At 32.5% G+C, this 12,650-nt stretch overlaps 2 protein-coding genes across 3 annotated transcripts in view; one reads left to right on the top strand and one right to left on the bottom strand.

Moving 5' to 3' along the window:
- Abd-b (abdominal B) overlaps nt 1-12,650 on the top strand; it is a 108,535-nt gene that overhangs the window by 29,849 nt on the left and 66,036 nt on the right. For both annotated transcript variants that reach the window (XM_028314825.1, XM_028314826.1), the window contains exon 2: nt 1,610-1,650. The gene's annotated coding sequence lies outside the window, so the exon portion shown is untranslated. The remainder of the gene's footprint in view (nt 1-1,609; nt 1,651-12,650) is intronic.
- LOC114360218 (uncharacterized) overlaps nt 1-12,650 on the bottom strand; it is a 44,810-nt gene that overhangs the window by 14,622 nt on the left and 17,538 nt on the right. The gene's annotated exons all lie outside the window — the stretch shown is intronic.

Below are 12,650 nucleotides of genomic sequence, written 5' to 3'. Positions count from 1 at the left end.
GGACCTTATTGCATGCCATTATTAAAGAATACCTACACAAAATATAGTTTGTTTATGTTAGCAAAATAAGATTTAAAAAAGTCATAGACGCACTTTTTCTTCTTTGTATCGTCAATTTTATTCGATGTAACTGATAATAACCGTTAACAAACCACTAAATTACTATTTTCGAGTTCAGGAATAGTTTAGCTGCAACCTTTTAATATACTTTTAAAGCACTTAAAGCTTTATAGGAGTTTGTGTTTTCCACAAACTACGAACCGCAGAGCTTGGCTACTCTGTTGCAATGTTCGGTAATCTGTATCGATCTAAGAAGCTTTACAATTTGCTAACATAGTCGGCAAATTGTAAAGGAAATATTATAGTAGCAGTAAATTGGTCATATTGAGCTATGTTAGAAAGAAAGAAGAAAGACGAATGTATAAGATGTGGGTATACGTCTGACAGCTAAAGGAAAAATAATAGAACTAGGCTTCTGAAATTTATTAAAAACATTGCGACGTGTCGTGTTGGTTAATTTTGATCAGTAACGAAAAATATTATTAGTATTTGTTCATTTCTTTTAAGTCACAATAACCATGCAATAGCTGGCTCTACATACGTTATAATTATGTAATTATATTACGTACTTTAAAAACTTGAAAATATTTGTGTGTCATATTTTCAAAATATGTTTTTATTTCATATTTTCTTGGTGAATATGAATACCTACTATTCGGTGATTACAAATTTTCATGGCAGCATGAACTTTCCGTGTAAGTCGTAAATACTCGTTAAAAGTATTTGGAAAGTCCGCAAGTAATGAGCGGCAGATGCCGATTCGATAATTATTACGAGGGACTTAAAATCGATTCTTGATTATCTCCAGCTCCATCGCGGGTCGCTCGTATAAAGTTTTTAAGTATTCATATACCAATATTACCATAGACACGTACTTCAACTTCGATAACACCTTCAGAGGAATTTAAATTGAACCCAGAAAATTTCTTAGCCTCTTGGCCGATTGCAATATAAGATTGCCAAACTTTATCCATCAATTTGCTAAAGAGTAAGCAACGAAACAAAATGAATATAAAGTAAACTTTATCCAGGGCTATCAAATTTTGATAGCGATCGAATAGGCTCGACTAGCAGTCGAAATACTCGAAATGGCCGGCTTTACTTCCGAATTCTCGATTCAAACGCCGAATCGATAGTCGATACTAATAAAAGAACGTCGATTCGCGAATACATAAAACGGATTCAAGTCTTGCGCTCTCCTTATAACAGCTAGAGAAGGGTTCTCCCTTTTATTGCAAGGAATTTGCATATAAAGTAACCATTGAAGAAAAGCGATCTCCTTTTGGCTCCATGTTTTTTTCGTATTCATTGTTGCGAGCCGCGGGCTCACGGTTTTATGGATCCAGACGCTTTCTTAGCGTTTAAATAAATAATGGTATCAACAGTTTTTTTCCTTCGTTGATTTATTTGGGAAAGCTGTTTTTTATGCTTTTATGTGACGACGTTTAATTATATTTTGGGTCGTAAATGTTTAGATTAGTATCTTACCTCTCTATCCAAACAATAGACATTTATAACTAAATCTAATTTATGCCCTTTTTCATTTCAGATTCATGGCGCATTCCGGATAATTATGGATTAAAAAAATTGGTACGTAACATAATCTCACTCGTGGCTTACTAAGTATAGAATATCATTAACTGTTAAGTTACCTATATACAACAATGTCAGAACGCAGTCACATAAAAACTTAAATTATGATGCAAAATAAAGAAAAAGTTAAGTACGTAATGAAGTGAACGCGGGGCGTTTCCAGCGATTCCTAATAAAAATGATATTTAATTGAAGTCGATAAGGCTTCGTGTCGAGAGGCCCAATAAACTGTCTTTATTATTATTGTGTTAGGTCGCCTCTCCGCACGATAAACATTACGTATCTCTACGGTTGGCTAGTAAATGTTTGTTGGGATTTGGTTACAGCCAGCCGAGCCCACGCTCATTTTATCTAATCTGGCTATTCCCTTTCCATGGAAAATCTTTTACTATTTACCGCTCTAGCACGTAGGCTATGCATTAAAATGGCCTATGAATAATTTATAAATTCTGTAAGGGCCTTGTGTCTGTGTCGGTGTCAACCGGTCTATAAATTGCTTTTAAGAGCTTTAATGGCCTTTAGATAGCGGCTAGAATATATTTGATAATATTTGCCTGAGACAAAGTAAGCTGGACTTTGTTGCCGCCGAGTTTCGTCGGGAGTGAAGATAAAAGACGCTACAAGCACAATAGCGTTTAAGTGATAGTTATGGCAGTTTTTATAGGCAGTTAGATTTATTTTTACTGCACTGTTTGTTTTAATGCGTTTTTCGCGAGCGAGAGGTCGCGACAATTGGCGGCGCATTCATTCATCGCATCTTGAACGGTATCACTGTCGGATTGATTATGTGGTTTATAGTCATATTAATGATGTGAATAAACCCATTTATTAATTTTACCGCGTGCGAACATAACAGAGTGAAGATACAAATAATGATGGCAGGTTTATTCGTAGGCGTGGTATTTTAATGCGCGCACGATTTGTGAATAATTGCCACGTGAGACTATGAGAATGACAACTTACTAATTAAGCTAATAAAATAGAAGAATTAGTAGTTCTTTTTATAGGATATACTTATCAAGTGTTAATTTTACTGAGCGATTTTTATATCACATTTAGTAGTCGTCATCATTTAGAGATAGTTACGGGGTGATACAATTACTTTTAAGAGCTTATTTGTTCGATGAGCAACAGTTTTTTTATACTTATGTGTAATAAATTGATATCGTATTATCGACAAATTGATGGTTTTCTTCAAGATGCAAATCAACCGAAAGAATAAAAAGTAATTTGTCCGACTTTAGGTACCCACGTTTGCTATACAAATCTTGTACTTGTACCAATTTAGCTCTATTTAACTTTTGTATATGGCCATTTTGATTGTGAATATCTGTTTTCAGTAGATTGTTACATTATCAAGGCATTCTCATACCTATGGATAGAAATCCAATACAAAGTCTTCCACATAAAGTATACTTTGTATGTATTGGCGAACATTGGCCCTCGATGAGCATTTATTAGCGCACCCCATGACCGAGGTGGGTGGCGGAGTGCCTAATCAGGAAATATAGGGCAATAAAACTGCGCAGTGGCTGCCGACGTAATCAAATAAGAACAATAGATATAGGTGCAGAGATGTCGAGATGAGACGGGTAAACCTATCTTGAGAATCGAGAGTCAAGTGTCAGCTAAGCGGACATCCTTATGTTCAAACGTCTTTTTATAGCAATCAAAGAATCGGTAATTTGTTTTATATTATCTTAGAATAAATATAACAGACAGCGCTAACTAAGAAATATTTTTGTCTTAAGCAGATGACTGACAACGTTGAAAGTAAACCTGTGACTTAGATTTATTATTGTGAGTGTATTTTTTCTACAGATTTATTTTTAGTTTCAGGCTTAGTCACGCCTTGAAACAATACAGACGTATCAGTTTGCCCCCGTTATCTCAAAACAAAGATCTCATCAAAAATTCAGCATGTGACTCTGGGATGTATCCAATAAATCAGTTTTACAGCATTCCAGTGTCATTTCAGTCGTCGAACGGCATAAAATGATAATTTTACTGCGCTCCCCTTCCGTCTCCAAAGTTTACGACAATTGTGAAATGTATCGACAGTTCGGGTGTCACCTATAAGGTGCACCACTCTCCCCTTTCAGCTGGGAGAGTTTAAAACGTCCGTTTGCCTCAGTTTTAAAGGCGAAATTTGCTCAGAATTCACTCGTTTAACAGCCGAAGTGCTGGTCCATCAGGAACATATGGTACGTGCTCCCCCCGGCTCCCCTCAGTCGATATTTTGGGAAAGGTGCTCTCGAACACATCAATCTTTCAGGTGACTTTACTGTTCAACGTAATGGATTATGGTGATGCGGCTAACGGATTATTTTGAGATCTATTGCGAGTAAATACAATAGTTATTTATTTTGTCTCAATATTTTTATGTACTGCCTATTTTCGGATAAGTTTACTTTATGCGTTGGTGAAAACAGATTAATTGATTTACATTACAAATACCTACCTAACAATGTCCGCTAGTTTGTAGGTAAAAGGGTAAATCCATGGGTTTTCTTCAGTACCACTAGATTGGTCTTGAAAATCAGTATTTACCACAATGTTGGTTAGAGACACGAGGTAAATTATCCCATGATTTTCAGTAATATAAGATGAAATTTTAAATCGATACATCGTATAAAGTGCAAAATCAACAAAATTTTATATTTTCAACCGACTTCAAAAAAGGAGGAGGTTCTCAATTCGACCCGTATTTTTTTTTTCTATGTTTGTTACGCGATATCTCCGCCAATTATGAACCGATTTGAACAAATCTTTTTTCGGCGTATAGGTAATACCTCAAGGGTGGTCCCATTTAAATTTAATAATAAAAAAACAACCCCCAAGGGTGGAAAATTGGGGATGAACTATTTTATACGCAATATCTCCGCCAATTATAAACCAATTTGAACGATTATTTTTTTGTGGAATAGGCATTATCAAAAGGGTGGTTTCATGCGAATTTGAAGAAAATATTTCACCCCCAAGGGTGGAAAATTGGGGATGAACTTTTTTATACGCAATATCTCCGCCGATTATGAACCAATTTTTTTTTGGTCTCAGTGTACTGCCTACCTTCAGTGGTAACATCAAGGTAATAATTAGTTAACTCGTAGAAAAATAATTACTAATTACCTACTTATTTATTAGGACGAATTATTAATATTTATGTAGGTATACCATGATTGATACTTTTGGAGTCGGTGCAGGCAAACTGTACATGTTTCATAATCTTGGCACCGACTCCAGAAGTATCAATCATGGTATACCTACATAAATATTAATAATTCGTCCTAATAAATAAGTAGGTAATTAGTAATTATTTTTTTTACGTTTTAGTGTAGGTTTTTTTGGAGTCGGTTTTATTTTTTTTATAAAATTTTACTTATTTACTCCACTGTGCTAATTAAAGATATATTTTTTTGAGTTGTAGAGTTAAAGTATTCGCTGAAAACTGTCTTGTNTGTCTTGTGAACTATTTTCGGTTACAATTACCTTTTCCTTTACACTAAACCACATTGTATTATTATCACAAAGATAACATTCCTCAGCCCTTTTCTTCAGCTATTTAGAAAGTGACAAACCTCTAATAATTCACTTTGTGTTCACCGTAGCGTCAAAACGTACTTATTCATTATTGATAATTGCCTACAATAATGCTGGCGCAAACAGAATAAATTAACTGTATTGTTATGTAAATATCCATTTATTGGTATTTGTGTCTGATTTGTACCCAGCAAAGGGCCGTGTAATTTATAGATGAATAGATATAACGTTGTAAAATATTTTTGTTCATAATTTATTGCTGCGCCGCGCTATCTCTGAAATTCAAAATACCTAAATTAAAAAAAAGCATTTAATGAACAACCGATTAAATTACTATACTTAGTTACTCAATGCTTTTAAGTCAAATATAAAGCTCCAAGGCCTGATACTTACAATAATAGAGTTTTATTGCATATTTTTCTTACTTGACCTCTTATTATAATTGGTTTAACGGGAATAACTTCCTAGATTCTAATTAAAAATAAATCTAATTCAGATCCAATTTAGCAATAATTGATTTGTTTTCCTTTTAAACAATAAAACTGCAATTAGTATCGTAGCAATTATTAATAATCGAAGTAATTATGTTTTTTTAGTTTCCCGTATTGTTCCAGTTACATTTAAACCTTCAAGTAACCTCAGTGTCCGGAACGAGCTGTAAACACCGACAATGGCGGCTCACCATTTATTTATTGCCACAATTAAAAAAACCTTAACAAATATTTGTTGAAATCGTGATCGCATAAATTATTATAATTTTCTTTTGACAATGAAAGCGTTAAATTGGAGATAACATCGCCCGTGTAGAACTGTTTTTTTGTTTATTGTTTTACCACCTTTCAACAAAAAAAAAACTTTAAAAGTATTAATTTGACAGCAACGAATTATGACAGTACACATAAAAGTTTGATAACTCTAGATATAATTCACATTTGTAATTACTAAAACACTATTATTGTTACGATGTATTTGTTGATAGTCTTAATGACTTATTTTAATACCCCATAATCATTATGTTGTTCGATGGAGTTATTTATTTTGTAATTAAAGAAGTGTTAAGATTTGATTTGTTGAGATTAACTGTTTTCAGCTAGAGAATTGACATGCATTAATTGCATTCTGTTCATAGACCTACTTATCTTTTTCTAATCTTTATTTTTATTTAATCTATTTAGTCCTGGAGAGGTTAATAGCACTGGATAGAGTCAATAATAAAATCAAATAAAACTAGTCAATAACTTACTGTAGTGTAATGAGAATTATCCAGGCCATTTTCGACTTGTTTAGTCCCTACATCGCTTAGTACAGCTATTCAATTTAAATAAACACTAACATTATTGTGAAAATACTTCAAATAAAAAAATAAAGCATGAAAGTGGACGCGAAATAATTATATTCATAGGTTATCTATTTTTTTCTCATATTTATAATTCCTGTCAAATGACGAATCAAAATTAAAAATATTTTATTCAATTTTAACCACTGGTGGCACTTATGAATGATAAATACAACAAAAAGAATTCCAGGGGTACTTGGAAAATATAAGTACCTAAATGATATATCTACTTATATTTTCGAGTCATTATCGTGCGTTCGCCCCGTACCTGAATACTAAATACATATCTGTAATTATTGCTAATTATATTTTGCCGGCTTGCATGCAATAAGCACAATATCTAGGTATAATTTTATACGGTATATAAGAACTTATCTTTTAATATTCATATAAATGTTTAATGCAAAGATATAGCCGCAAGATGGCGGCTTGGCTCCGTCTCTAGCTTCTATTTATCTATTACAAAACTATATTATATGAAACTTTTGAAAATCTATCTGTATCTTAAATTATCCTCTTGACATTTTTAGTAAGAACAAACAAAGTTATAAATAAATTAATTGTGCGAGATTAATCTTGGCAATTTACTTTTATTTCGTACATAATTTTGTATAAAAAAGGTATGGTTATTGAAACACTAAATGTATTTTTTGAAAAATGATACCTACCAACTATAAAAGCACTTATCTAATTTTAAATACTTGTTAAAGGTGCGGGTACATATTTATACTCGTAGATAGGTCGCTGCATGCATTAAAAGTACAGTTTACTGCCAATATACCTAATTAAAATCTTTTTGAAGTGGCGCACAGCGGTGGCGTTAGCAAAATACTAAAAGGCCCTTAATTAACAGTTGGTAATTATGCACTTGACCGGTTTAGATACACGCGATTCCAAGTTTAATCACGTTTCGATCGGAGTAAATAAATTATATAGGTTCTATTGATTTTAAAATCAGTAAATGTAATTATATATTCTCTCTGTAACTTTAATTATTTTTTGAAAGTGTTAAAGTTAATGCTATGTCCGTCCATACTAACGCTTTTCGTTCGATTTGCTGCTTCACTTAAGCAAACATAGTTTGTGAATACGNCAAAAGTATCAATCATGGTATACCTACATAAATATTAATAATTCGTCCTAATAAATAAGTAGGTAATTAGTAATTATTTTTTTTACGTTTTAGTGTAGGTTTTTTTGGAGTCGGTTTTATTTTTTTTATAAAATTTTACTTATTTACTCCACTGTGCTAATTAAAGATATATTTTTTTGAGTTGTAGAGTTAAAGTATTCGCTGAAAACTGTCTTGTACAACTATTTTCGGTTACAATTACCTTTTCCTTTACACTAAACCACATTGTATTATTATCACAAAGATAACATTCCTCAGCCCTTTTCTTCAGCTATTTAGAAAGTGACAAACCTCTAATAATTCACTTTGTGTTCACCGAAGCGTCAAAACGTACTTATTCATTATTGATAATTGCCTACAATAATGCTGGCGCAAACAGAATAAATTAACTGTATTGTTATGTAAATATCCATTTATTGGTATTTGTGTCTGATTTGTACCCAGCAAAGGGCCGTGTAGATTTACAAATTACTCGCTGTGAAATAATTTTGTTCATATAACTAGTTTTTGTTCTGTCTCTGTGTTTTTAAAAGTATTCCTGAATCATATTTTGTAGACATTTAATGAACAATAGATTAAATTATTATATTAAGTTACTCAACGCTTTTCAAATCAAACATAAGCTCCAACTTACAATAATAGAGATTTATTGCTTATTTTTTCTTACTTGACCTCTTATTATAATTGTTTTAACGGGAATAACTTGCTAGATTCTAATTAAAAATAAATCTAATTCAGATCCAATTTAACAATAATTGATTTGTTTTCCTTTTAAACAATAAAACTGCAATTAGTATCGCTGCAATTTTTAATAATCGAAATAATTGTGTTTTTTTAGTTTCCCGTATTGTTCCAGTTAAATTTGAACCTTCGAGTAACCTCAGTGTCCGGAACGAGCTGTAAACACCGACAATGGCGGCTCACCATTTATTTATTGCCACAATTAACAAAACCTTAACAAATATTTGTTGAAATCGTGATCGCATAAATTATTCTAATTTGCTTTTGACAATGAAAGTGTTAAATTGGAGATAACATCGCCCTTGTAGAACTGTTTATTTGTTTATTGTTTTGCCACCTTTCAACAAAAAAAAATGTAAAAGTATTTGACAGCAACGAATTATGACAGTACACATAAAAGTTTGATAACTCTAGATATACCTATTTCACATTTGTAATTACTAAAACACTATTATTGTTACGATGTATTTGTTAATAGTCTTAATGACTTATTTTAATATCCCATAATCATTATGTTGTTCGATGGAGTTATTTATTTTGTAATTAAAGAAGTGTTAAGATTGATTTGTTGAGATTAGCTGTTTTCAGCTAGAGAATTGACATGCAGTAATTGCATTCTGTTCATAGACCTACTTATCTTTTTCTAATCTTTATTTTTATTAAATCTGTTTAGTACTAGAGAGGTTAATAGCACTAGATAGAGTCAATAATAAAATCAAATAAAACAACTCAAGAACTTACTGCAGTGCAGCAGTGTAATGAGAAATATCCAGACCATTCTCGACTTTCTTTTTTAGTCCCTACATCGCTTAGTATAGCAATTCATTAAAAAAAAACACCTCAATTAGTGTGAAAATGCTTGAAATAACAAAATTATGCATGGAAATGGACGCGAAATAATTATATTTATAGGTTATCTAATTTTTTCTCAAATTTATAATTCCTTTCAAATGATGACTTCAACGGGTACCGGGAAATTTTCATTAGATAGGTACATCTACTTATATTTTCGAGTCATTATCGTGCGTTCGCCCCGTACCTGAATACTAAATACACCATCTGTAATTATTGCTAATTATATTCTGCCGGCTTGCACGCGATAAGCACAATATCTAGGTATAATTTTATACGGTATATAAGAATTTATCTTTTAATATTCATATAAATGTTTAATGCAAAGATATAGCCGCAAGATGGTGGCCTGCTACGACTCTAGCTTCTATTTACTTTTGAAAATCTATCTGTATCTTAAATTATCCTCTTGAAATTTAGTAAGAACAAACAAAGTTATAAATAAATTAATTGTGCGAGGTTAATCACATATAATTTTGTATAAAAAAAGTATGGTTATTGAAACACTAAAAGTATTTTTTGAAAAATGATAGGTACCTACCAGCTATAAAAGCAGTTATCTAATTTTAAATATCTGTTAAAGGTGCGGGTACATATTTATACTCGTAGATAGGTCGTTGCATGCATTAAAAGTACAGTTTACTGCCAATATACCTAATTAAAAATCTTTTTGAAGTGGCGCACAGCGGTGGCGTTAGCGAAATACTTAAAGGCCCTTAATTAACAGTTGGTAATTATACACTAGACCGGTTTATACACGCGATTCCAAGTTTAATCACGTTTCGATCGGAGTAAATAAATTATATAGGTTCTATTGATTTTAAAATCAGTAAATGTAATTGTATAATATTCTCTCTGTAACTTTAATTATTTTTTGAAAGTGTTAAGGTTAATGCTATGTCCGTCCACNCCGTCCATACTAACGCTTTTCGTTCGATTTGCTGCTTCACTTAAGCAAACATAGTTTGTGAATACGGACAAACTATGTTTGCTTAAGTGAAGCAGCAAATCGAACGCACAGCGTTGAATAGAGCTCTGAGATTGGTTCGTGTCACCCTGTGCGTCCACGCGCGCTGTGAGACCTCTTAGTAATGTTTGTGAATACGGGCGTAAATGTTTTCGGGTCTAGTCTCAATTATTCATTAAATCCCCTGGAACTGAGTAAGACTTCCCTAGTTAGTTTACCATTATTTAAACTAAAATTATGAATGATTACCCTCCAGCAAGGGGAGAGGCTTGAGAGCAACGCTCATCTAGAATTCCCTTAGTGCTCTAACTTTACAAGTTAGGACCACGACCTGGTTAGTACATACTACAGGGAATACAGTCGGGGTCATACAGTTTCGGACGAGATCAGAATAATTCCACGTAATCTGACCTGCTGCACAATAATTTAACTCTACAGATAGAGTCAAGGGCTTCCTGTTTCTCGTTTTGATTAATTTCGTTGCTAGTCCACTAATGTTTCATTATTAGGGTTAGGGTTACTATAATTAAGGTGTATGCTTAAAATAAATAAATGAGTCCAGTCTCAAAATAATTTTCCCCTGGGACTGGAATTGGCCTTTTCAGGACTGAAGTCCCTGGATGGGTTTCGATGGGAAAGAAAAGTGAGAATATCCCAATGTATTATTGTTTTCACATTTCGGATACAACAATATTAAGATCAGTTTCACTATATTTAATCTAGTTCGTTTTAAAATGTATATAAAATGTGTTAATTACTACTTTAGTTTAATTATTACTAGTGGTAATTAACAGCTAATAAAGTTAATTACTTTAGAATTTAAATCGGCTATAAAATTTTGGATAAGACTTTTTACAGATTTCTATGTTAATTACAATCTGGTGTGGAAATCAGCAAGCGCATAGATAAAGATTTTATTTTTTGCTCATAATAAATTACTGGAGCTTCGTTATTAATAATAACGTATGACGAAGTATATTTGAAACTAAAATAAAGTAACATGCCGCATGTTTGCTGTATAAGAGCATGTTTTTAAACATTTTATATCAAGCTTTTCAAGTCCTTTAAAAATCTCAATTTTTTCTCTTACTTTTATATTTCTAAATCTATTTTTTTTTAAATACAAGAGTATCTATAACTACTACTAATAAACAGTTCCAAAGATTAAATCAACATGGGTTAATATGGTTCAGTTATTTTTGCAAAAACAGTTGAAACTTCATTTTCAAGTGTATCTTATAATTCCACTATGATATTCAGAGCTCTATCTAAGTTTTTTTATATTTAACCCAAAATTCGCCAGTCGAAAAGCCGCTCCACGTCAAATGACTGTTGATGCAGTACGTTTTGCTTTTATAGGACCGTTTACGGCGTCAAGAGTGGAACGAGGCTGTAAAGAGGCAATTGTCGCGACACTCAGCCCTCGTAACGTCCCAGGTTCATTTGCCGGTACGGTCCTTGTCTAGTGTTTGGTATGAAAAATATTGCATCAATGTTGTGCGGTTACAAGTTTTTTTTTCTTAGAATTTTTTTAATATTTTTCTTTATTTTTGACAGAGCTAGTCAAAAACTGTATAACAATTTGTGTAGGTATACCTATTTTGGTGCCTATTTCAAATTTTCTTGTCAATTTCAATTTCACCCTATTAGCGTTTTGTTTCACTGTGATTAACACTACAGTAACATAATTGTACCTCTTCTCTGAATAATTACATCTATTCCGTGTGATCAAAATAGACTTAGCAGCAAAATAAAGCATATAAAAATTTGTTTAAGGGTTAAAGTTTCTTTCTTGAGCGGTTATTCTAGTTCAGCAAAGTCTTAGCATCACTGCAGTCGGTATTGATCTATTCAAATCAAATCAAATCAAAAATATTTATTCAGTTTAGACCACAAGTGCCACTATTTTTCTTGCACTTCGTTTTAAGTTTGTTGCATAAAGAATTTAAAAAATAAAAAAGCTTTATTCTCCAATAAATTAACTCAGGACACTAATCAATTTCTAGCTGAGCTATGGGCTTTCAATTTTCCTGGATCGTCAACAGTGGGGTTAAATGGTTCCCGCTCCGTCGACATCCGACCTTTGCCAAGACACGATTTATGGCTATTAGAATACTTGCACTTTATGCACCTTAGTACTTTGGTGGTATAGCCGCCAACACATGAATCAAAGACCTATACACTATGAAAAGGACAATTGAATTTGGAACACAGTTTGTGTAATAAAATTCAATACTTATCCGAGACTTTTGGTTGCTGTTGATCTTACTGTAGCTGATGTATGTCAGCGGTAACATTTATATGATTTTTTTTTTAATTTAAATCAAATTGATTTTTCTATACTGCTCCTTCCCTATTGGCTGTAGGGTGATGAAATTGCCTTCCTCGATAAATGAGCTATTCTACACCGAAATGTTTTTTGAAATCGG

Source organism: Ostrinia furnacalis, unplaced genomic scaffold, assembly GCF_004193835.3.
Source record: "Ostrinia furnacalis isolate ACB-3 unplaced genomic scaffold, ASM419383v2 OfSCF4915, whole genome shotgun sequence".
NCBI classification, from domain to species: Eukaryota; Metazoa; Arthropoda; class Insecta; order Lepidoptera; family Crambidae; genus Ostrinia; species Ostrinia furnacalis.
This window is presented reverse-complemented; position numbering and strand designations above follow the sequence as displayed.